This window comes from Bactrocera dorsalis, chromosome 4 (genome assembly GCF_023373825.1).
Source record: "Bactrocera dorsalis isolate Fly_Bdor chromosome 4, ASM2337382v1, whole genome shotgun sequence".
Taxonomy (NCBI): Eukaryota; Metazoa; Arthropoda; class Insecta; order Diptera; family Tephritidae; genus Bactrocera; species Bactrocera dorsalis.
Genome location: NC_064306.1, coordinates 53,862,703 through 53,888,389, shown reverse-complemented (window position 1 = coordinate 53,888,389; position 25,687 = coordinate 53,862,703). Strand labels below are relative to the sequence as shown.

General features: G+C 37.5%; 1 protein-coding gene and 1 long non-coding RNA gene across 3 annotated transcripts in view; one reads left to right on the top strand and one right to left on the bottom strand.

The window, feature by feature from the left end:
- The window catches only part of LOC115066358 (uncharacterized), a 168,268-nt gene extending 160,880 nt beyond the window's left edge, over window positions 1-7,388 (bottom strand). Inside the window, exon 1 of the long non-coding RNA XR_007422636.1 lies at window positions 7,339-7,388. This is a non-coding gene — a long non-coding RNA (uncharacterized LOC115066358). The remainder of the gene's footprint in view (window positions 1-7,338) is intronic.
- Window positions 1-25,687, top strand: part of LOC105228810 (netrin-B) — a 590,578-nt gene that overhangs the window by 328,939 nt on the left and 235,952 nt on the right. The gene's annotated exons all lie outside the window — the stretch shown is intronic.

Here is a 25,687-nt window from a genome sequence, read left to right as displayed (position 1 = left end):
GTGGAGAAACAATTCAAGGATTTGACACGATGATAATGCACCATCACAACCAGCCACGATTGTGACCGAATTTAAAGCCAATAACGCAGTGAATACCATCGATCAACCACCGTTATCACCATATTTGTCTCCGTGTGATTTTTTCTTGTTCCCCAAACTGAAATTGCCCAAACTGGAACGCGATGTCGGTTTCGACTTTGCAGAAGAGCTATTGACGTTCGGAACGTTGTCATGAATTTATATACCTAAACTAAAAATACACTTACTACTGAGAAATTAATCTGTGACTTATAGTATTTTGAGATATTAGAAGTTCTGTAGGACAAACTCTCGGAGAAAAGTCTCTTCCTGCCAGTAAATCACTTTGGCCGGAAACCAGTACTGCTTGTAATAAATGCAAGGATTTTCTAATAAACCTGATACGATCTTTTAAAATATCAGTATTTCATATTTCTTGACACTTGTATTAAATTATGAAATGCTATTAAGAAATTAACGTTATGAAGGTCATCAATAAACTAGTTGATTTTGGTTTGGGTTGGCTCACATTTCTTTGATAAGCCGTTGAAGGGAAACATCCACTAAATATTATAAAATTTAGAATTTTTGCTCCGATTTTCGTCGAATCTACTGAGATTTAATATTATTCAAAGATTTTCAGTTGACTAAGGTAGAGGCTCAAGATTTTAGAGAGCCAATGGAGCACACTAATATTGTATATGTAACCAAGAGCACAAAATTTGAATAAATATGGTTTTATTGGCAGCAAGAGAGTATACTTATAAGCTTTCCTGCTTTAACATCAACACGTTTATTAAAAAGATAAAGTTCTACAAAACTTACTTTCAATTTTGTAAAGTGAATCAATAGAAATAACTTTAAAATCGATTTCGGTAGACTTTTTTTGATAAAATGGAAGATGTTACATCTGAAATATTAACAATACACATGGTTCACATACAGTGGCAGTCAATGAAATACGATTATACAAGATTACGCGTCTGTTTGATTTTTACGAAATTAAGGCGCCCAGTTTTGGTGTTACCAGAACTCTTATATTTCTAATCTTTCATAAAAATTTGTAGTAGAGAGATGAGACTTACGCTCTGGGATACTTTTTTTGCACTCCATAATTCAATATTTCCATTACTCACATACAGAAGGGGGTCATTACTGAGGTGTCAAAACTTAGTGGAGGGGTATATTGGCAGAACCTATCTATTCGGACTACTACAGTATTTTTTAAGCCGATATATTTACCTCTCCAGCCGAAAGCCTCTGCTGCTAGCGCTGCGTTTGCTTTAGTTTATATGATAACTAGAGGACCCGTCCACGCTTCACTGTGGCTGATACATAGATAATACTACTACCATCTATATGATTTCTATTATTTGGATTATAACTATTAGTTAATGAGATATAATATTTTGTGAAGCAACTTGTGTTAGTTTACAAAAAATGGATCAGAAAGCATTTCGTGTGTTAATAAATCATTCGGCTTTTTGGGGAAAACACTGTTGAATTTGGGCTCAGGGAAATCCACCGTTGAAAAGATGTTTGCTAACCTGGAAACAGGCGAAATGAGCAAAGTAGGTGCCTCGCAAGTTCATAATCCAACAAAAACAACGAATAACTGATTCTGACAAGTGTATTAGTGCTCTCTAAACGAAATAAAGCCGAAATTTTTCGTCAGTGATAGAAACATAGCTCCATCATTTCCCACTGGAGTCCAATTGACAGTCATTGTAGTGGACTGCACATGATGAACCTAATGAACCGGTTCTCAGGCGTGGAAAAACGAAAAAGGCGACGGGAAAGGTTATGACATCGAGATGCACGTGGTATAATACATACTCAACGACTAATTACTGAGCCAGTTATAATCTATTTCACTGCGTATTTGGTTGCAGTTCTTTTCTTCTATTCCCAATATTTAGCAATTGTATTATTTTTGAGAAGACTCTGTTTAAAATTGTACGTATATATTCAAATGATTCCTACGAAGATAAATTTTGAAAATTTATTGTTTATTTTGCTTATGATTTAAAATATAATTTTTGTATTTATGAGTTGTATTAAATTTTGAAGTAAAGAGATAAAAGGTATCCTATGTCCTTACCCTGGTTCTAAGCTACCTCTCCACCAATTTTCAGCCAAATCGGTTCAGCAGTTCTTGAGTTATAAATGGTGTAACTTACATCAACTTTCTTTTATATATATAGATTAATTATTATGTAAGCTTTGTATAAATAAATAAATAAATATTTACCTCTTCGAAGTGCAACCATGAGCAGAGAAATGACTACCAAAGCGGTGATATTAGTCTTGAGCTCACCAAACGTGCGTTCAGGGCGGGTTCAGGAGTGCGTAACCTCGTTATCAATGAGGGCAAGTCACTTAAATATATGACTAGTAAGTATGGGTGCCAGGTCACAGCGGAATTGCAGGCAAATGTGAAGTTGATGAACTGGCCACGCTATCAGTAGAGAGGGAACGGGTCAGTACTTCCCTCTACTATACTTGTGTGTTTTGCCACCGAATTACTGGGCTGCGCAAGATCTTGGGCATCGGTTCATGCACTGGTCAAGATTATATTGGCCCAAGATCGATCGATCGTAAGAGGTCAAGTGAGCACTTTACGCTTTTGGCCCAAAATGGATCGTAAAAGATCCAGTGAGCTCCTTACCACGGTAAGGCTACTATCTCCAAAGTGATTCTAACAAGCCACTGGCCTATCGGCGTCCAGGCTGTACGGTTGATAATCTTAACGTACGCCAGCTGCACAAGCTGTATTAAAGAATACGAGGTTTGTTGACTTATAAGTCCGAATACAGGAGCTCTATTTTTATGGCTTAACAAAGAACTATAGATAGTAGTCCAAGTGCGATCTCAGGATTAAATAATTTTGTCTATATAGCGATTTTCGTCGACTAATTAAATAAATTTAGAAACCATAACCAGAAGAATACGAAGATTTATAATATTTCAGCTTGAAAATCAAGAGTTTTCGGCCCACATTTCTGGCCTCTTGAGGCGAATAGCTCCACGTAAACGGCGCATAACGCTCAAATAATACTCCGTATTGATAGTTTGGTCCGGCGGAAGGAATTCATAATGCGCCACACCACAATAATCGAAGAAAACTTGACCTTGGTTTTCGAGCGTCTCTGACGTGGTTTTTCGGTTTCGGCTTGTCTTTAGCGCGATATTCGCCCAATTGATCAGTTCTTTCGGGATCGTAAGCGTAGTTTCAAGTGTCATCTCCAGTTATGGTGCGTCTCATTTTTGTCATTTATTTAGCACGACGGTCTTTTTCGAAAAATTTGAGTGTTTTTGGAATCATTCGAGATTTGACTCTTCTCAAGCCCAATTCGTCTTTCAGAATCGCCTACACTGATACAAATGATATGCCTAAACCATCAGCAATATCTATTTTACTGCTCACCACTGTATGCAAATGTAATATATTATATGAAAAAGCGACCTCCGCCCTCAGCAGTGTTGAATACCCATTAAAATCAACCTTTTTGGCGCAGACAACGCAGCCCCTTTAACTTTACACCACAGCAGACTGCAACAACAACAACAAAGCAAAAGGTTTTAGCAAAATCCTCCACTTAGCTTGCGGACCAGATGCAGGTGGCAGCTGGCGTGCCCTCGGAGAGCATTCGCTCGAGTATTTAGATGACTATTATGTGCCGGCAATGCAATAATAACACGCAGTTACATTTGCCTGTATGTGTGTGTGCGTGTGAGTGCTGTTGCATGTGCGCCGCAGTGCTGCGTTTGCATTTGGCAGCGTGTTCGTGCGTAACAAATTGAAAATGAAAATGAAAATTTTCGAAATAGAAATTCCAAATGCAGCAGAGCAGAACGCAGCAGCCGGAGCAGCGCCAACAAACACGCACACATACACGCCACCTAAGAGGGCAACACACTAATAACAGCGCACGCAATGAATGCCACAACAACAACAATAACAATGCTAATGTTGTAGGTAAGCAAACTGTTGGCCATAAACACGTTTTTGCCATTCAATGTTGTGCGGTGTGAACGTGCAACATTGCATTTGCAGCAACAATGACTGGCGACGGCCAAGGCGCAACGTGTAAATTCGGCGTAATATGGTAAAATGGTGCTTACAACTTGACGGCGAGTCGCAACAACAACAAAAAACCCTTTACAAATTGGCGAAGAGTCAAGAAATCGAAAATCACCACAAAGGATGCAGCAATTTAAATTATGAAAGTAGTTGCTTACAAATGTTGCACAGTGCTGACGCTTAAGGCGAATTGGTGCTTGCCACAACCGGCCACAAAACTGTACTGATCGAAAGGACGCTTTGATATTTTTGGTAATTAGAGTTTTGGTGGCAAGTTCGAATGTTGCATGCTTAGTGACTTTTATTGTGGCGCTTTGGTGCATGCAACGTACAAACACACGCAGCCAACATTAGCAATTAATGACGCATAAGCAATGTGTTGTTGCACGTTAAGTAAGTTCGTAAGTATGCACGTAAGTACGCGATTAAGTAAGTGAGTCCGTAAGTGAATGCGCAAGTGACAACATGCAACAAATTTTAATTAGTACGTTTGTGCGCTACATTTGTGGCACTGTATCCGTTGTTGCCACATTGAACAAAATTAAATGCCTTTTAATGTCATGCGGATGCATTTAGCCGCACACACCCACACATGAACACATACACGCACATATGGGCAGTAGCAAGCGCTGCAAGTTCAACAAAGGATCAGCAATTAGTGTTGACTACGCGACTTTATACTTGCAGCAACATTTAACATGCTCTGACACTAAGCGACATGGTGCAACACATGCTTAGTTGCACGTGGAGAGCTTTTCTTCTTGCTACAGACGATGTTTGTTGTTGTAGAGGGTAAAATGTTAGTGTATTTATATTTAGTAAATGTGAGACATTAGTGCTGGTTGGAGCAAGGACCAAGCGTGTGTTCATATTCATATAAATGTCGAACTAATGTGCAACATGCTAAAGGTAGATGTATTTTCTCGTTCCCGCTACATTTCTGCATGCAGTTATATCCAAATTTTTTTTCTAAAAAACACTAAAATTACATGATCAAATTTGAACCGGACTGACATAAGAAAAAAGTTAACGGCGGTTACACCAAAGCTGTTGTATCCGTAACAAAAAACGATGAAGGACTTCATTCCGATTATTCTGTTTGTAAGGCAAATAAATACTATAATGCAGATTAATGGGTAGAAAAGGACGTGTGCAGAATTTCAAATCGATATCTCAAAAGATGAGGGAATAGTTCAATACTCGTATGCTGATAAATTAGGTATATATTTTAAAAAGTTTCCGACTTTTCCTTCCTATACTATATCTCTTTAATTTTTCGACAAAGAGGAATAGACGATTCTCAAATGGCGATCAATTGGCGAAAATCTAATTTTTCTCGAAACTGTGTTTTTAAAGTCGGTTGGCAAGACTTCTCGAGAACTACTCAACCGATCTTCAAGAGACCTTCCATATATCTTTGAGATACAATTCTTAAAAGAGAAGGATTTTTTCGATTACAACTATTTGAAAAAAAAGGTCGCGAAATTTTTACCGAAATTTTAATTTTTGTGTCAAAATGTCTGCCAAAAATCCAAAAATCCCATTTTCAGATTTTTTTCCTTCTTCCAAGTTCTATGTTAAGCTTTTAACTAAAGCATGTATTTTTGTTTTTCTCTTCAGATGATTTCGTAAGGAGTTATCCTGCTAACACAGGCCGAGGAAACCCATGTAACTCCTTGAGAAGACATCAGTCCGATTAACAATATAAAAAAAAAACAGATTTGAAGATCGCTTCAACAAAATATCATCATATATTACCTTCAAGAAACTATTCAAATTTTACCCACTAGCTTCAAGTGTTTACGAAACATAGATTAAACAAGCTGCATTTCAAACACCAGATTACATTTATGGACAATAAATGCTGAAAACTCATATGATTTTACAGAGTCGGCATTATACCATTTGTTAAAATCTTGAACTCTAATCGAATGATGGCAAGGGAAATCGGAAACAGGTTTTACTTTGCAGAAATGCTACATCTAAGTACTTGTTGAAGAATTCCATATGTTCCTCTTTAAGACAAAACCGATTCTGATGTATAGTCAAATAGGACGTTGAGGTGTAATCGAATATTTTATACTCTTGCAACTTGCTAGAACCAAAACCAAGGAAATACTTCAGATGCAAAAGTTAATAAGTTCTATAAGATCTAGTGCAAGTATTCGCTCGATTTTTGCCGATAAAGTTACATAGGTATATGAGAGCTAAAAAAATTATTGATGCGATTCAATTCATTTTCATACAGGCTGACAATTAAAATGAAAGGATTCTCACCGAATATCTATAATATATCTCACAGGTTGGCCGATATATTCGATAAAAATTTGAACTTTGATTCACATAGTCATGAGATGATCTACTTTAAGCACACTATTCGCGATACATTTATTAATGCTTGATTTGCATACTGTGAAGTGAAAGAATCAGATGGGATTTGAAATTGTGTTATATGACAAATAGGCGTGGTTATAGTCCGATTTCCCTCTTTTTCTGTAACATAGGAATGTTAGGATAATATTGTATGCCGAATATGCCCGATATCAGTCAAGTGGGTTCTTAGATATGGGTTTTCACAGAAATGGAGGAAATTCCGTCCAAATTTGACTCCGGCTTCTATAAAGTCTCTCGCGCATTCAGTTATAGGTTTATCGCACTTTTGGTAATTTGTACTAAAACTTGGGATTGGACGGGTTTATAATCCGAACTCACACATTTTCACGAGGTAAGTAGTTGATGTGATACTTCAGCCTTAATGGACATGCGACATCTATTGGCGGTACATTTTTATGTAAATTTATCTGAAGAATCTGTTCCAATCGGCACTGGGCTAGATTTAAAAGGTTGATGTCGTCACCTCTTAGTTACCCTTCTAGGGTCTCTAGTAATATTCCCGATGTTATTAGCTCAATTTATAGAATTTCATATAGAGGGAAATATTGTTTTTTTGTAAAATCATGGAAAATAAGATACATATTTTGAGGAAACAATTAAACGATTAAAAACTAGACGATGTCGAATACACTCTAATACAAAAATACTAGGAGCTTGTAGCAAATATGAAGAATCTTTCTACAGACATAATTGATGAAAGTAACAACGTTGTCACCAAGCTGTGAAAAGAACACTCGAAGCACGAGTTCGTGTTTTTTATGCTTTTTCATTTCTATTATGGAATCAATGGGATTTCGCTTACATAAAAATATCTAAAGATATATAAAAATGCTTTCACTTACCATATGTAGAGCAAGAGGTCTCGGTCGGTTTCTGATTTCCGATAAACCCTAGAAGAGAAGGAAATAAGCTTTAGTGACTTAAACAATTATGAAATATATCTTAAGATTTTTAAGAAATCTTAGTTAAGAAGTTTCTATGACGGTAAATTATTATTAAAGCCATCTTAGGCTCGGGAAGTATTGCTGAACGATCCCTAAGAGGTAAAAATTTAAAATTTTGGCTCACAAAAGCATAAGTCGACAACAAAACTCCCAAACAAAGCAAACAACATCCTTCAACACCACTTCCACCGCATTCACCAAAACTTTGACAAAAGCTACTCAGCAACTAAGAGCGCTGAGGGAGCTCACAACCAATGTTGCCACATGAAATTAGTTTGTATGCCTAATCTACATTTACGAACTTCTAACAATTTCGAATATAATAATAACAACAACAATAACAGCTTAGTATAGTTAACAACTAGAAATTACTATTGAGTTTTACTGTTGTTGCTAATGTGGCACTGGTGCATATTTGTCGAATGGTCACTGTTAGATGTGAGGCAAGAAGGCAGTATGAGTATGAGAGTGTGTGAGTGATTGAGGAGGAGATTTGTTAAGCACAAATGCAGTACCGTATACATTTACACATCATCCAACCCATACACAGAGACATGCGAATACAATGACACGGAACCGCATGCATCATGCCAATGAGCTGCATTGTGTGGCATGGCTTCGTGACTTTTAAATAGTTTTGTGTGCAGGCGCAAATGAATGAGACGCTGTTGCAACAATTCTTGGCTCCGGCTTTATGGGCAACAATAATAGTTGTTGTTGTACCTAATAGGTATTTAGTGTTGTTGCCAAGGCTGTGCGAGTGCTGCTTGCAAGATTTATTATCACATTAAAAGTTGTTCGAGCAAATACTTGCGCAAATAGTTTTCGACGCCGAAAGTTGCACAAAGCACACACACACATATTTACATATAAACACTTGCGTACAAAACTGTGAAAAGAACACACTAATACATGCATATGTTGGCATTAGTTGGCAACCGAGGAATGCAGTGCTGGCCATTTTATTGCGGTTGTTGTTGTTAGTTTTAGTTGCATTATTTCGATGAGTCAGTGTGTATGTATGTGTGTCGGTTGAGGGTTTGTAACTGAGATCCACTTCATTCTTCATGCGCTCACTTGTCCTTGCAACTTTTCGACAAAATGCAGTTTCGGCTAAAGTTGAAGTGTGATATAAGTGTGTATGTGTGTGTGTGTGTGTATTAAGTCGGCAGCCGAATTTGAAAGTGAGAAAGTCTATTTTCGGCGACAACAACTGTGAACCGAGTTGGCTAAGTGTGGAACAGCTGTTAGTTATAGATATGTAAAATACTATAAGTAAGGTACCTGGGCTTAAGGGTCATACCTAGAGTGCAAAAAAGTCAAATTTTAAAACTAACTCATTAAACTAAAAATCGATGCTTCAAAAAAATGTTCAGTTAAAGACTTTGTTGAGTCAATTTAGCCATGTCCGCCGCGAACTAATCCCTCAGTTTTAGAGATTTTGATATGAAATTTTGCATACATCATTTTCTAGCTAAGAAGCTGCTCATTTGTTGGAACCGCCGATATCGGCGGTATAGCTGGACCATCAAAATGAAGTGCTTGTATGGACGTTTTTTTAATTTGACGAGATATTTCAAGAAATTTTGCAGCAAAATCAATTTCTAGAAAGGAAGGGTAAGATAGCTTTGGAAAAGCCCGAAGTCCTTACAGCAGTGGAGGCCCTGTTTTTAGCTAATCTGTATAAACGCTCAAAAGTATCATTTTAAGGTTGTCGCTCATGTAAAATACTATAAGAAAGGCACCTAAGTTAACAAATATTCATATTTTCCCCTATCAAGAAAGATTACCCATAATAAGGTCATTAGTCGAATTTTATCTCCAGTACCGAAGCGCTTTCTTGCTCCGATCTTTCAAATCTTCAAAAATTTAATGAAGATAGAAACACTAACAATCCCCTTTCTAAGCGACTGGAAGGTCATTTCGGCAGTTTTAGACTGCTTACTGTTATTTCTTTGAACTATACTTAAAAAAAATCGTTCAAAGTAATACTAATCTAATTTTACGCAGCAAAAGGTATGTCGTCGTGGTACAGGTTTTTCAATCGACTCAATACGAATTCTATGAAGCGGCAATATCAGTTTGTGGAACAAGATAAAATCACACGGCGCCAAATCAAGTCAAATCTGATGAATACGGTGGTTGATCGATGGTATTCATTGCATTTTTGGCCTTAAATGCGGTTACAATCGTCACCCGATGCATCCATGCAAATCCATGAATTGTTTTTCCATAATTCCGCCCGTTTTCGATGGATTTTTCTCCTGTTCGCCTCATAGAACTTTCTGTTGACCGTCTATCTCTCCGTAACAAATTCATGATGCATCAAACCACGAATATCGAAGAAACAATGAGCACCAACTTGATGATTGAGCGGCTTTGGCATGCTTTTTTGGTTTCGGGTCGTTTTTTCCCCTCCATTCTGACGGTTGTTGACTTGTTCAAACACATAAATCCATGTTTCATCACAGTTATAGTCCTCTCCATTAATGTGGGATCAGAATGCGCAAAATTAAACATGCCCAAAGGGATCTGTTTATGGCATTCTTTTTGAAAAAAATGCAGCTTTATCGGGGCAAGCCGCGCAAAATCATTCGAACGGACACGCGAAAGATGCCGAGCTCTCTTGCCATCTCTTTAACACTTGCCTGTCGATTTTCAAGTCTCCATATCCTTCACTTTTTTTACTATTTTCATCAGTTGAAGAGTTCGAAGGTTGTCCAGAACAACTCATGCCTTCAACGATCTCTCGACCGTCTTCGAAAACTTTGTAATATTCGTAGACTTGTGTTTTTAATAAAACTGAATCACCGTAGGTATTGATTCCGCACACGAAATTGGGTTAGAAATACAAAATTTGAGACAAATTCTTTGTTCGAAACTTTTATCCATTGTAAAAATCGCAAAACACTGCTGAGATGTACTGACTTAACCCTTCGTTGCATGATTTAATTTCCGTTAGAATACAAATTTTTTTGAATTATATTTTTAATGTGGGCTATTATAAGATGACAAATTTTATATTTTATGATTGCCGTGTTTCTAGCAACAGAGTTACGTAACATTGCATATACATATGCAATATCATGCAGCAAATCTAATAAATTTACAAGGAAGTTACTAAATGGATATTTTATTGAATAAAAGTGGACAGAAGTATATTCATTACTTTTACAATAAATTTCAGTTTATTCTATATGAAATTTTTTGAAACAATTTCTTCATTTGCCGAAACATAAATTAATTTCATGTTTTTGCACCTAGCATATGTACGTATATCCGTCACAACTTGATAATTTGCAAGTGACTCGAGTGTCCACCCATATTGGACAGTGGATCCATGTGGTTCAACCGTACTTCATTTTCAGTGAAAGGACTACCTTTCTGGTGCATTATTTAGGAATAAAGTATAAGATTAGATTATTAGCATTTTGATTTTGTATCGGCCTATAAAGAATCTAGGAAACCAACACCCCCCATGAATTTGTTATACTTTGATAGAACGATTGGACAAGCGACTGTTATTTTCCGTCCAAATTTCGCATCAAACCGTTCAACTGCTAGTTATAGAGTTTTGCCATGTAGATTGGAGTCAAATTTACGATATGAAAGTTATCCACGTTTGCATATTCAAGGGATTTTTCGTATGCTTTTTCATCATAATATCTCGTCTAGAAGCTTTAAATTGGGAATTCGGATCCGACGAACTGTTCCCAGTGAATAAATTCCACGTTTACATAGGTGCCAAAAAATGTATAGTAATTTTTATATCAAAAAGAAAAGTTCTTTTATGGGGGAATATCCCTTAGAAGTCCTATAATTGTGTAGGGACTTGATCCCAAATCAATTTCCTCAGGAAGTCTATTGATGCTGCTATTCTCTAGGACAGTATACATTTCGAAGTTGTAATTGTATCCAGATATACCAGCAAAAACATACAACTTTTATTTTTTCATTTATTCACTGACATAGTGTCCTGTATTCAGTTCTTGCCTACTTTTGGCGTCCAATATCTTCGAATATTAGGGATTTGAACAATAGACATCACAACATATCTGAAAAACTTTTTCAGATCTTGTTTGTCTATATCATTCATTTCTCTGGCTTTTTTTGACAAGCGCATAAATTTCCATGAGATCTAATCATCCTGCGTCTATTATAACATTAACTTCTTTAAAATTATGTATTGATTGGTTTGCTTCTTGCTGTTTATATTCGTATTGATGTATGTATATCTAATTCAAAATTTGCTTCATCAAGATCATCTACGAGTAAATACTCATCTTTGCTTTCATCCCGGTTTTCTATTAATCGTGCGCCATCATTATAAGTAAGCGCCCTACAAGTAAAATTTTAGGCTTAAATGCATGGTATTGCACATGTGCAATGATATATTATAACTCTTGCAAAAATAGTTCGTGTGAAAACCGAATTTGCTATTTGGGTAAGAAACTCTCCAAACTAATAGGAAATACTAATATTTTATTATACATTCTCAATAATTCACAAAAATAATGAAAAATTAGCACTGTATTTTTAATATATCAGAAAGAAGTTTACTCTTTACTACATATATTCACAAAACCTCAAGAATTTTTGCGAAACTCTACCAAAGGAGAATAGTAATAAGATATAAATTTCATTTGGCGAAAAAATAACTGTAAATAAAGAAACGATGTAGCTGCCAGATCAACGAGAAGTTAACATTGCATATATGCAATGCTATGCAACGAAGGGTTAAGCAGCTGCTCTACTGCTCTAAAAAAAGCAGTTGGTAGATCGCGCTCGTATATGGCATAGTTATTAAGGACAGTCTTTGCTTGCTTTTTTGTCATAATGTATATACTTTTACATAATATATGCATCTTTGTTTATTTTTGACCTGGAGTTCATATTTTAAATATGATAAAGAATATTTCTTGAATCAGGTAGAGAGAGGTAATGAAACAGCATTTCAAAAACTCACAGTTTTACGTCCGGCTAAAGACTGGAGAATTCCTTCCTCCAGAATTATTTCACAGATATTTTCTGTCTCTACAGCAATAACACGTTCCTTAAGCTCACTTAAACTATTTCATATAAATAAAAATTGAGCCAAAGGTCTTTATGTCAGAGGAATTCTCATACACCAATTTTAAATGTACGGTGGGTCATTTAATTTTTCTTAATTAATTAATCTTCTAATAATCGAGATCATTTAGTCTTTTCGGAGGCATTTTTTAGGCGACAATAGACCTTTTTTTATAAAGAAAATAATATTTTACAATTATCGAGCACTTTTCGTAAAATCGGACAACTTTATAAATGTAGTTTATATTGATTTGGTTCTAATACATCTCACATAAAAGTAGGTTAATTTTATCAACAGAAAGAAGGTAATCCTATACGTTAAATGAAGAACGGTGAAAGCTACGATGAGTTCATTCAGCAATTTTAATGGCTTTATTTCAATATTTCTTATAAATATTTAGTAAGAGAAGAGATCTTTGCAGTGTGGTTTTCTCAGAAGTGGTATATAAAAGAATATGGCTTCAGTCCTTAAAATTTGTTATGGAAATATAAAATTTCCAAACTGTTTATAAAGTAAAAAGCATTCTTAAAAATGTATTACCTAAATATTAGTCTTATTAAAATATTTTCTTTATCTTCTCCCATCCATCACCACCATCATTATATTTATCTATCCCTTTCTCAAATCAACACACAAATTCCTAAATTTCTCTCAGTGCATCGACAAGAAGTTTACATTGCCACAGCTAATGCTGATACTGTGATGTCTTAGCCTGGTAATTTATTTACAGAGCAATTAGTTATCAATGTCGTAAGAGATTATCGGGTTAAAGTGTAATAGTCACTGCAGCGGCTTAAACCAGACACATGGATGTGGCCGAATGTGGCAAGCTGCAATTACTTAGGACACTGCAACACTGCATTTGAGCACCCAAGCTTCCCAATGCACAAGTATATGTAGCATATGTATATTTGTGGAGCAAATACTTGGCAAAACAAGAGGATGTACTCAGCAAACATAAAATCGATTAGATTTCGAAAGCGGTTCATGGCCAAAATTACATGTTAAGGAGACACGCATACTTAGATAAAGCAAATATGCAGATATACATTGATGCACAAGTCCTTAAGAAAGGTAATGAGTTGGCATGTGATTTGATTAGCCAGAAATTCGTTTTTGGATTGATTTTGAAGACTTGCTGTGATTGCAAGTCGAATTAGGTGAGTATTAGCTACCGAAGAAAACCACAGGATTACATATTTTTCTTATTTTTTTTATCTGATGCTTCAAGGTGGGATCCATGTCAATGACCATATAAAACATTGCCAGGTATTTCAAAATAATTACGTTAAATCTGTTAGAATGTTCGTGATACTTTTATTCCTTTTTTGTGGACCAGGCCATCATCATTTATTTTGGATTTAGGTTTAAAATAAATACGACTTTAGCCAAATGTAATTTCTTGGCTTTATTAAACCATATTTATGCATTAAATGTTCTATGGACTTTTTGTTTGGTGGAAGGCGCTGAAAAAGCTCGAAAAAATTGGCGGTAGTTCAACTCGCTGCTCTCATCAGTAGTTTGGGGTCACTAAAAACCATACCAACTACTGTATGTGTTGCTGCATAATTCTAGCTGGTTTACAGGATGGATGAAAGCTTGCGCGAAATTGGTAAAGGAGTACACTGAATGTCTTACAGCAGAATCCTAGCTGTCGCGCGATGAAGAAGAAGGGCGGAGAGCTGCTTTACGAATGGATCAGCTTACGAGAATGGTTGGTGGAGAAGTACACTGTCAGAAACTTTCCATCATCTCTAGTTTTAGGCTTCCTGACCTCTATACCATTTTCCAAACGAATGTGGCTGCTCTAAAGGTAGTAATAGAGCTACTGCTCCAAGTCGCAGCCTTCTTCAGAGTGATGACTATCTACTCCGATAGAAGCGAGCGATATTACACTTGGGTTCACCGACTGTGTGCTCAATTCTAGATATATAAAATATATACTTATACACTGATTTAAGTGACTGGACACAGCGTTATTTCAGGAAACTGTAAAGCTGACGAACTGCGGAATGTAAACGGATATAAACGCCGTTGGTTTCTTGTGGTTAACTATTAGACTGTTCGGCCTCAGACCAAATCGCCAAGCTAGTTGACTAACAGCAGATGTGCAGTCCCTTATAGCCGAGGGTAAAAGATGGAAGATCTGGGAATCTCTTCACTCTCAATGGTTGTAGGAATCCCACCTGGACACTGTACGATCGGGAATCTTGCAGTAATATTAGATATCTTACCAGACGCTAGCTGCATTAGCTGTTTGGTAGAAGATGAGTTAGAATCATTTCAACAATTCCTACTCAAAAGCTCTAATTTTTCCTACTGAAAGGTATGTTGGACAAAGTTTTAACTAACATCTAATGTTTGCTTTCTTATTTGTATTGGTTACTTAACAAAACTTTTAACACCGAACTACCAAAATTTAGCGAAACCTGATGAAGTGACGAAAATTAAATACTTCTTATGTACTTACATACGTACTTATGTACTTCATGAAATAAGCATGGAAAAGTGTTGAAGATTATTCGTTATTCTCACTGTCTTTCTTATAGTTTTTATATATTTTTTGTCCAAAAAACAAAAAATATTTTTCCTTCAGGCATCTTACAAGCACTTAGTAATGAAGAAGAAAATGAAAAATTAAGCAGATGTTGCTAAGTAATGGCTGTTGGAAATTCATAGATCTCTTAAATGAGTTCTGTTTTTTAGTTCTACTTTTAATTTTACCACTTTGCGCTTTTGTTTCGGTTTTCTTTTTATCTTTTGTTACAACTTAATGTTTTCGTCTAGCCGTTATAATTCATATATTCTCCCAAAGTTAGGTACGAAGAATGAAACATGCGGAAATATTAATTTAAATTTCAATATAATGCAACTCGTCCAAGATTCAGAAGCTCGAGTTGACGTTATTAGGTGTATAAGTGCTAGAGTTATAAAGACAAGCAGAAGTTCGAAAAAATATATACTAGGTACTTATAAGTGGCTAGGGAAAATATAGATCCAATTATTACCTATTTGGTAAAGCCAGCCGAAGGGTGGTTCACATATTCGGAAGGTAAATCTAGTAACTTAACACATGCTACTGTGCCCAAAAAAAAGCATTTGGTGAATTATTTTTTTTTTTAGATTGGTAGTACTGTCAGTCACATTTATGTCAAATTTCATGTCAAAATATTCATTAGTGTTTGAGATACGTGTCGTTTTGTGAGCTGCTAAAAGTGAGTTTTTCGTTTTTTGCGATGTCGAAATTTGTTGAGCAAAGAATTTGCATTAAATTTTGTTTACAGAATTAATTTTCTGCTGCGGATACGTTGAGGATGGTGCAGAAAGCTTTTGGTGATGAGGCTATGTCTAAAAAAATGTTTACAAGTGGTATAGTGAGTTCCAAGCCGGCCGTGAACGTGTCAAAGACGAAGAGCGTCCAGGGCGACCATCAACCTCAACCGACGAAGCTCACGTTCAACAAATCAAAGATTTGGTGTTGAAAAACCGTCGATTAACAATTAGAGACCTTGCTGATGAAGTTGGCATATCGAACGGCTCAGCCAATACCATTTTGAAGGATGTTTTGGCCTCAAGCGCGCAAATCTCGACTGGTACTGAAAACATTGAATTTTTTGGAAAAAATCGTCGCGTTGAAGTGTGCGAAACGATGCTTTCCGACTACCAGGGTGTCATGAAATGCATTATACCTGGCGATGAGACTTGGATCTACGCTTACGACCCCGAAACAACCGATCAATCGAGCGAATATCGTGCCAAAAGAGAGCCGAGACCAAAAAAATCGCGCCAAAGTCGCTCAAAAATCAAGGTCATGTTAACTGTTTTCTTCGATTATCGTGGTATTGCGCATTATGAATTCCTTCCAACCGGTCAAACAGTCAACAAGGCTATCCGCCTAAAAAGGCCGGAATTGTGGAAAGACAATTCTTGGTTTTTACACCATGATAATGCACCATCCCATACTGCCCTCGTAATTCGTGATCATTTCGCCAAAAACTCAACCCATATCGTTCCGCAACCACCGCATTTACCTTATCTGGCGCCGTGCGACTTCTAGCTGTCCACCAAGCTCAAAAGACCGCTCCGGGGACACCGTTTTTATACGATAGAAGAGATTCAAGCCGCAGCGAAGGCGGAACTGAAGGTCATCCGGAAAAGTGACTACAACCAGTGTTTCGAAGATTGGAAAATCCGTTGGCATAAGTGCATTGCATCGGGAGGGGATTACTTTGAAGGGGATGAAATTGATTTGGAAGAATAAATAAAGAATTTTCAAAATAAATACAATGTCACCTTACTTTTTGGGCACAAGAACCATTAATCGGATTACGCCCATCTGCAATACCAACCTCCTATTGTGTACAAGCTTTTATGTATATTATCGCATGCACAGATATACAGACGCACGATCGGAAAGATATTCAATCAGAATAAGACTCGTTGTCACCCTGATCATTGATGTGTATATAAATCTGTCATCTATCTCCATAAGACAACCAACCGATTACAAACAACTTTTGTTATGTGAACAAGGAACATGTATCGGGAAGTTTAAAAATACCGTAAGTCTCATCTATCGTTAAGGTCAGAAGGTAAAAAAGATTTCCTTGAAGTTTTGTATTTATCCAAGAAAGTAGTCCAAAGTTTGAACTTCCGAAATTCAGATTTATAATTTATTCAAAATATTCTAAATATCCTAAATCGAGATTATTAGCATTAAAAAAAACCATTCTGTTTAAGTACTTATGGTTAAGTGGAAGAAAGTGCCCAATCTTATAGGAAAGTGAAAAAACTTGAGACAATAAAAACTCAGAAAAACCTAGCTTTGAAAACTTTACTCTCCTGCAGTAAAAATAAAGGCAATTTCCGTTCAGAAAGCTTCTTTTTCAATATCTGTTCAGAAGAACTGTCCACTCCTAACCAAAAAATGTAAGCTCTCGGAAGCGTATTGCCTCCATATGAATGGGTTCTGAAAGCAGTGGCAATTTTTAACAGTGCCTAAAAAAGTTAGATCCGTTAGTTGGAGATACAACTAACGGGTGATTTTTTTGAGGTTAGGATTTTCATGCATTAGTATTTGACAGATCACGTGGGATTTCAGACATGGTGTCAAAGAGAAAGATGCTCAGTATGCTTTGACATTTCATCATGAATAGACTTACTAACGAGCAACGCTTGCAAATCATTCAATTTTATTACCAAAATCAGTGTTCGGTTCGAAATGTGTTTATCGACAAATTTTGTTCAGCGATGAGGCTCATTTCTGGTTGAATGGCTACGTAAATAAGCAAAATTGCCGCATTTGGGGTGAAGAGCAACCAGAAGCCGTTCAAGAACTGCCCATGCATCCCGAAAAATGCACTGTTTGGTGTGGTTTGTACGCTGGTGGAATCATTGGACCGTATTTTTTCAAAGATGCTGTTGGACGCAACGTTACGGTGAATGGCGATCGCTATCGTTCGATGCTAACAAACTTTTTGTTGCCAAAAATGGAAGAACTGAACTTGGTTGACATGTGGTTTCAACAAGATGGCGCTACATGCCACACAGCTCGCGATTCTATGGCCATTTTGAGGGAAAACTTCGGACAACAATTCATCTCAAGAAATGGACCCGTAAGTTGGCCACCAAGATCATGCGATTTAACGCCTTTAGACTATTTTTTGTGGGGCTACGTCAAGTCTAAAGTCTACAGAAATAAGCCAGCAACTATTCCAGCTTTGGAAGACAACATTTCCGAAGAAATTTGGGCTATTCCGGCCGAAATGCTCGAAAAAGTTGCCCAAAATTGGACTTTCCGAATGGACCACCTAAGACGCAGCCGCGGTCAACATTTAAATGAAATTATCTTCAAAAAGTAAATGTCATGAACCAATCTAACGTTTCAAATAAAGAACCGATGAGATTTTGCAAATTTTATGCGTTTTTTTTTAAAAAAAAGTTATCAAGCTCTTAAAAAATCACCCTTTAGAAACTCTACCTATACACAAAATGTATGGAAATATATTTAAGAAAGAATTTTCTGTTTTGTTTACCTCATTCTTCTCAACTTCGCTTTCTTGATATTTGCACAAATTCCTGGTCAACTTGTAGAGCAAAGCTTTACCTCAATATTCTTAAGTGAAATGCTTTTAGCAAAAAAGGCCGCCCACTTCATCAGCAATTTAAAGTTGCCACTAAGCTTCCGATTTGTCTTCCACAGCGCCCAGAGCACAATTCAACTCCAGCTGATGAGGTTATTTGTTCACACTATCCTTCCGTTTGTGAGTTCTTCCGCTGCCAGCAGCCACATCCTTTGGACAGACGTTGTCTAAGGAAAGTGAGAAATTAACAACAAAGCGGTCATTAAGTTCTTGCGCTGGCTTTTAACATTTTTCTCAAATTCATTTCGGCTTTCATTTCTCATTTTTCCTTTTGTTTTGAATGCCGCAGTAGTTTGCCTTTTGATTGAAACCCACTTCAGTGCTCCTCTTCTTCTTCTATATTTTGCACTTCCTCTCGAGTATCTCAAGTTTCGCGCCTCTTAGGTGTCTGTTTGCCGCTGAGGAAAATAAATTATTTTGATAGCGTTTATCCTCACTCCACTCCACGCTGGAATTTTACCGTTCCTTCGTAGCAGCGGCAAATTGTTAGTGCTCTCTTTCGCCCACTTTGCGCTTTTGCTCCTTTTGTGCTGCAATTCATGATTAATTGCAAAGAAATTATGAATTAATGATGCCCGCTTAAGTTGGGCGGTAAGTGAGGGCGTATACGCGATTTGCACGGCTGGCACTGCCGCTGCCGAGAGCACTTGTGCCAACAGTTAATGCTTCATTTGTGGTGAACAAAAGGCATCCGAGGCAGTGATTAAATCTAAATTTAGCTCATTTACTTTGAAGAAAGTGCACAGCGTATGTAAATGAGTACGCAAAGAGCGGAGAGCAAATGGGTTAAACGACGAAATGATTGGAGGCAAAAGAGAGGGGCGTTAATGAGCCGGCCAATGTAAATGGTGGGCTCATATATTAACTATTTTCTTTCAGCTTGATTCAAGTTAAAAAATACAATTCTTCACTTCTAGCCCTCAAAATACCTATGAGATAAGATAAGATTTCGATGACCTAAAAGCTGAAAGTAAAAAGAAAATTGTTGTTGGCCATATTGTGAACTTGCATACCTCAGGAGGTTCTTTTCTTCCCACTTCTACATTATGAAACTAATTGAACCTCCTAAAAGATATTAGAAAGCATAGACTACTTTTTGAAAGACTTCAATGGAAATTATTCACCGATTAATATTTTTATTTTGTGGAAAACATCTGCTTAAGGGCTTTTCCCTCTAGTACAACCCCTAAGTCGAGTTCATCAAAAATAATAAATGTTAATCGAATAAAATGCAAAGACTAAAGATCATCTTAAAGTGGTTCACTTCTTAGTTTCGGTTTATTTATTCAATTATTCTGCACAAAGAACACAATAGCCTCGGAGGAGAGACTCCCCCTTTTGATGACCACCGTGGCAAACCCATTAAAGACTATGGCTTCAGGGTATGCACCTGGAATGTCCGGTCCTTTAACAGGGAAGGTGCCGCTGTCCAGTTGGTTGATGTCTTCGTACGAATAAAGGCTGACATTACCGCCGTTTAAGAAGTGCGATAGACGGAACAAGGAGTGAGACGAGTAGGTCCTCGTTGCGTTTACTACAGAAACCATAGAAAGGAGCTCAATTTCAGGTGTGGTATACGCGGTGGGAGAGATATCCGCCACAATGTCAAAATTGTGCTTAAGGACTTTATCGAACAACGGCCGATAAATTCGGTTGAGGCTGAACGAATTCGCCGGGGTCCGAAATATTGTATCAGTAGAACTCGATACCAGCATAAGGAAATTCATCAAGCTACCTGGGTAACTCCGGATCGAAAAACCACCAACGCAGAAAACAGGTGCTGCTTCAGACTGAATAGAAGTAAAGTCCTCTCTTGACGAACAAAAACCAAACTCTGTAAGTCACTCATTATACCCTTCCTTATGTATGGTACAGAGGCATGGACGATGGCAACATCTGAGGAGACGAATTTACGAGTTTTCGAGAGAATGGTTCTGCGGAATAGGATAGGAATGGATGGAAACACTCCAGCTCTGAAAGTATTCGATGCAGTACCGGGGAAGCTAAGGAAGACGAAGACATCCACTCGGTTGGAAAGACCCGGTAGAGAAACACTTGGAATCTCCAATTGGCGCCAAACAGCAGAAAGGAAGAACGACTGACGCGCTGTTGTAAACTCAGCTATAACCGTGTAAGAAGTTTCAAAATAAAACGTTTCTTCTCGAAAGAATTTCAATTAAGAACTCGAGCTAAACTAAATTTTTCTTCAACGCACTAAATTATATTAATACTTTTAATTATTTTAAGTAGTTATAAATCTCCTTGCGGCATTATTTATATACATATATTACATAAATAAAATGATACCGCACCAGTATAGTTTTGCAATATTTACTAAATTCATTACGTCCATTATATTTGCAAATCCTCTTCATTTACTGCCATAACTGCCCAACATTTTAGTAATTGCTTTACTCCATTGTAAAGCTGCTGTGATTGTGATGCATCATTCGAGACCACCAGCTTGCCACAAGCAATCTCAGCAGAAATCAACGTAACCAGTAACTGCCAGCAAACAACAATAACAACAATAATGAAGGCACACAATGGACTATAACTGTGGAGAATAACAGCAGAGAGCAAGAAACAAAAGCAAAGCAACTATAATGGAGAACGCTTAGCAAAACTGTTGCAACTTGTCTACAGACCCTCCAGTGCCCTGGTGCATGCACCGGCTGCCCACACGTAGTCAACACCTTCGCATAACTGCTCATATAACCGATTGTACGTATTTATGTACATATATGTATATAGTATGTATACATTTTATTATTATATTTCAGCTTCCTCTATGTTTGTTTTTCTCCGGGACTTTTGCACATTTCAATAAATTTATTGCAGGTAATTACTTTCAATTGCTATCTGCTGCAGAGAATCTTCAAATTTTAAAAAATACTTGTATGAATTTATTTATGTGCTCGAAAATATATAATACGATTTAGTAGGTGTAACTACAAAGCCACCCAAAGTCAGCTTAAGTATGTAAGAGCAGATAGAAAGAAGTGAAAAGCAAGTGAGTACACGTATTAATTACTGCTGAAGGCCACTCAATTCTACACAAACATATATTTTTTTTACTTTTTATTTTGTTTGTGTTTACGGAAAGCTCGTGGGTGAAATCGATTATCTCGGAACAGCACTCATCTGTAAGAGTCTTTGGTAAAGAGGTGATCGATTATTACAGCACTTGAAGACTTGATTATTATTATTATTATTTTTTGTATTTTTGTGTTTATGCTTGAAAAATAATTAAAATTTCCGATAAAAGATTCGGATATCCTGTTGCCTACAACTGGAGAGTGAAAGTCTAATTAAATGCGGGAATATTAGGTCACCTAGTCTTGTCATAAATTATGTACATACAATATACATATGTATATCATATTAATATCATGGTGAAAAATTTCAAGTCAAACTTCTAATACCAAAATCTACAAAATTGAAAAACACGTCATATATAGTAGAGAAGCGGGTGACATCCGTCATTGCAAAATATAATTTCGCAGTCAGTTCGTGTATTGAATAGAAAAATTTCACAAAAGAAAACAATGTGGGCCAAGTTTGTAGAATCTTTCGAGAACTTCCTCTGCAGTGACTTCAATGTCATCATGCGTGTGCAGCAACACCAGGACGATTAATCTGTCTTGAAGCATGTTCGTCTTCAGCCACGTTTTCATGCAGCGAAGTGTCGAAAAAGAGCGCTCAGAGCTCGCATTCGTCACATGAAGTGTGCAGATTATGCAAATAAAACAATGAATTATGGGATGTACACGTCTACAACGCAGTTCTTCAACGTTTCCACTGTCGTAGCCGGCAACTTGACGTCTTTTGACTTTTGCCTACGGCCAATGGCACTGCCAGTGATCATATTCATCTTAGAGCTTCAATAGTCGCATGACGTTTTCATTATCCAAATAGGCCTGTAAATCTATCTAACAAGCAATCAATAAGATTTTCTATTTCTTTGGTTTTCAAAGCCCACACTTTTTCTGAAAGCAGCAAACTTAGTTGAAATCCATCGGATACTTCTCTAGAAAAGTGTGTCTTCAAATTTTCGTCGATTTTATCTAACAAAGGAATGTCCACTGTGTCCCTGTAGAATTTTTTCGCAAGTTCCCACGCGGAAATGTTCGCGTTTTGTTTGTCGACCGCAGCTTCTTGGTTTTTCTTCGTCAACTTTCAGTTCTGCCGCCATTTTTTTCGTGTCTGAATAAATGGATCGAAATGGAAATATATTCCTCAGCTTTTTGTCTTCGATTTCCGCAAATCAACTGAATCGGATGGAGCTGAATTCAGCATCTTTTTCAAATTTGCTTTCAAGCCGCGTCGCTTCAAAATTAGTACTCTCTGTTATGGATCTGATTGGATTTATTAAAATATTCCACCGCTGAATCGGCCACTGCTATATACAAAAAAAGTAATAGGACTGAGTCGATTTAAAAAAAAATTATTGGACCAATCGCTACAATTCTTTAAAAAAACATACAAAAAAGGCTCCGCCAGCGCGATTTCCACGCATTCTAGGCATCATTCTATGGAATCGCCTTGAGAACCAAGGTACATGCTGCCTCTTTTTGCGTCGGTATCATACTCAAAGATCCATAACTCGTCACCTGCGATTACGTTATTCAAAAATTGGGGATCTTTTCTTTCACACACGTTCAAATTTTTTTGGCACACTTCCACTCGCCGCAATTTTTGATTATCAGAGAGCATTTTTGGGACCATCTTTACGCACACCTTGCGCATGTTGAAGTGCTCCATCGCAATGTTAAAAACCGCAGATTTTGATAACTTTATCATCTGTGTAATTAAACGAATACTTAGTCGACGGTCTGAGTTCAAAACTTTGGGTACACGAGTCGCATTGTCGAAGTCGCAGGTGTCCCAGCACGGCCTTCACCAGCGACCTCTTCCCGGTCCTCCAAAAAGGCCTGCTGCCACCAAAACACACCACTTCTTGCTAAAGCAACATCTGGATAAGCCTGCTTGATCATATCAAACGTCTCTATCGCAGATTTACCGAGTTTCACACAGAATTTGATCGTGTACCTCTGCTCTAACGAACGATGCATTTCGGCTTGCACCACTCACAGAAACACGTCGCGCGCAAATGTTTGTCCTGACTCTCCAGGTTCTGGGAGACAATTGACCAACCGTTTGTTCGTTAGCTAGGAACCGAATCCAGTCGGTGCGCACACGCTCCGAAATACAATCGCAGTGGAAGAAAATCAGTCTTATTACTTTCCGAACAAACCCTGTAGCTGATATAGATATATGAACTCTGTCCCAACTACCGACTGTCGAACTCGAATCGAACAACTCTATAAAAAACGTTATCTCTCAACTTTAAACTTGTAATTACATACATATACGAACATAGACAGATATACTTATCACGATAACCACTGTTTTAATAAACTTTCTGTTCCCAGCACTTCAATTGATTTATATACCAATAAACTCTCCACAAGCCCCTCAAAATCTTTGCTCAAATATTGCCCTCATAAATTTGAGATACTCAAAAAGCAATGCACTCGCAACAAATAGCTCAGCGGCTAATTTATGCTTTAATGAAGCCAATTTGTGCCACACAACTCAAATTGTTGCAATACCAAACGCCCTCATGTTGCAACAAGCACTTCGGCACAGTCACAATTCATGCTGAGCTCATGCTTCCGAAATGTGGTGAGGGCGATCATAAAACTTTCAGCTGGTTAAACAAATATTAGTTAAGTGCAGATATAACAGATATAACGGTGAATGTGATATATTTTCTTAAATAGCTTCATTGATGCCATAATCGCCATCAATGCGACACTTATCGCTGATGGCATAGTCGCTGCCGTTGCTCGCTGCCATGTCGCATTAACCTAGGAAAGGCCAAATACAACAAAAATGTAATCGGCTTAAAACTGACGCGGCAGCAATGCTGGATGGATGACAGACACGCACTAATGCACACATAGACATATTCGCATAAATACATATTGGCTGTTGCATGTGGTGAGCGCTATGAAATATACATTTGCTGCCAGTGTTGAATGCTGAATTACACAAAAGCCACCACAAAACATTTAAAAAGCCAAAACACCCCGCGACGCACAGAGCTGTCAATGCGAAATGCGAAAACCGTTTGCTGAATGCGAAAATGGGCAAAAATGACAGTTGTTGAAGAGTGAAGGTGGTGGCTGAAACGTTGTTGTGGAATGTTGTTGTTTTCGTACAAATTGTTGTTGTATCTAAAAAAGGATGTTTTTGTTGTTGTAGTTGTTGCTGATAGTTTTGTTGTTGTAGTTATACTAACAAAGGTGGTTATTTGTGTTGTTAAAGCTTTTGTTGTTGTATTTGTAACAAAATTTGTCGTTTTTGTTGTTGTACTTAAAACAAACAACATTTTTGTTGTTGTTACTATTGTTATTTCCGCTGTGGTTGTTGTTGTTATTGTGTCCAACTGCTGGCGACAAACCATGCAGTCAAAAATTGGCAACAAATTAAAGGACGCACTCGACCACACCAACGCAAGCAACGTGCAACATTGTGTACGTGGGCCAAAGGTTTGCCACAACATTGCACGGATATGCGCCCACTTCATATGCAGATGTGTGGCTGCTGTAAACAAGCGTCAACATATGTTGCAACAACATGTGGCGCAGCGAGCGCACACAATCGTCAGCAACGCAAACGCAGCGGTTGACTAGTTGACGAATTGAAAGGTTGTATGAGTGATGGAAAGGATGAGCCTTACATATGGTACAACAACAACTACACAACGATGTATGCGTGTGTGCAACAGTTGGTGGCAAGTGAGGGAGCCAGTTGCGCGGCGTTTTAAAATGTAAAACACGTCTAATCCTTTGAAAGCACAGCAACGAAAGTCAGAGTGAAAGTGAAATGTGGCGCTGGATTGTGGCAAGCAGTGAGAGAGGGAACGGTGGAGTGGTGTGGCAAGCAGGGGAAAGTCGGAAAGTCTGTCGGGAGGCTAATAGTGAGATAAAATGCGCACATACAAATGTACACTGTTGCATGCATG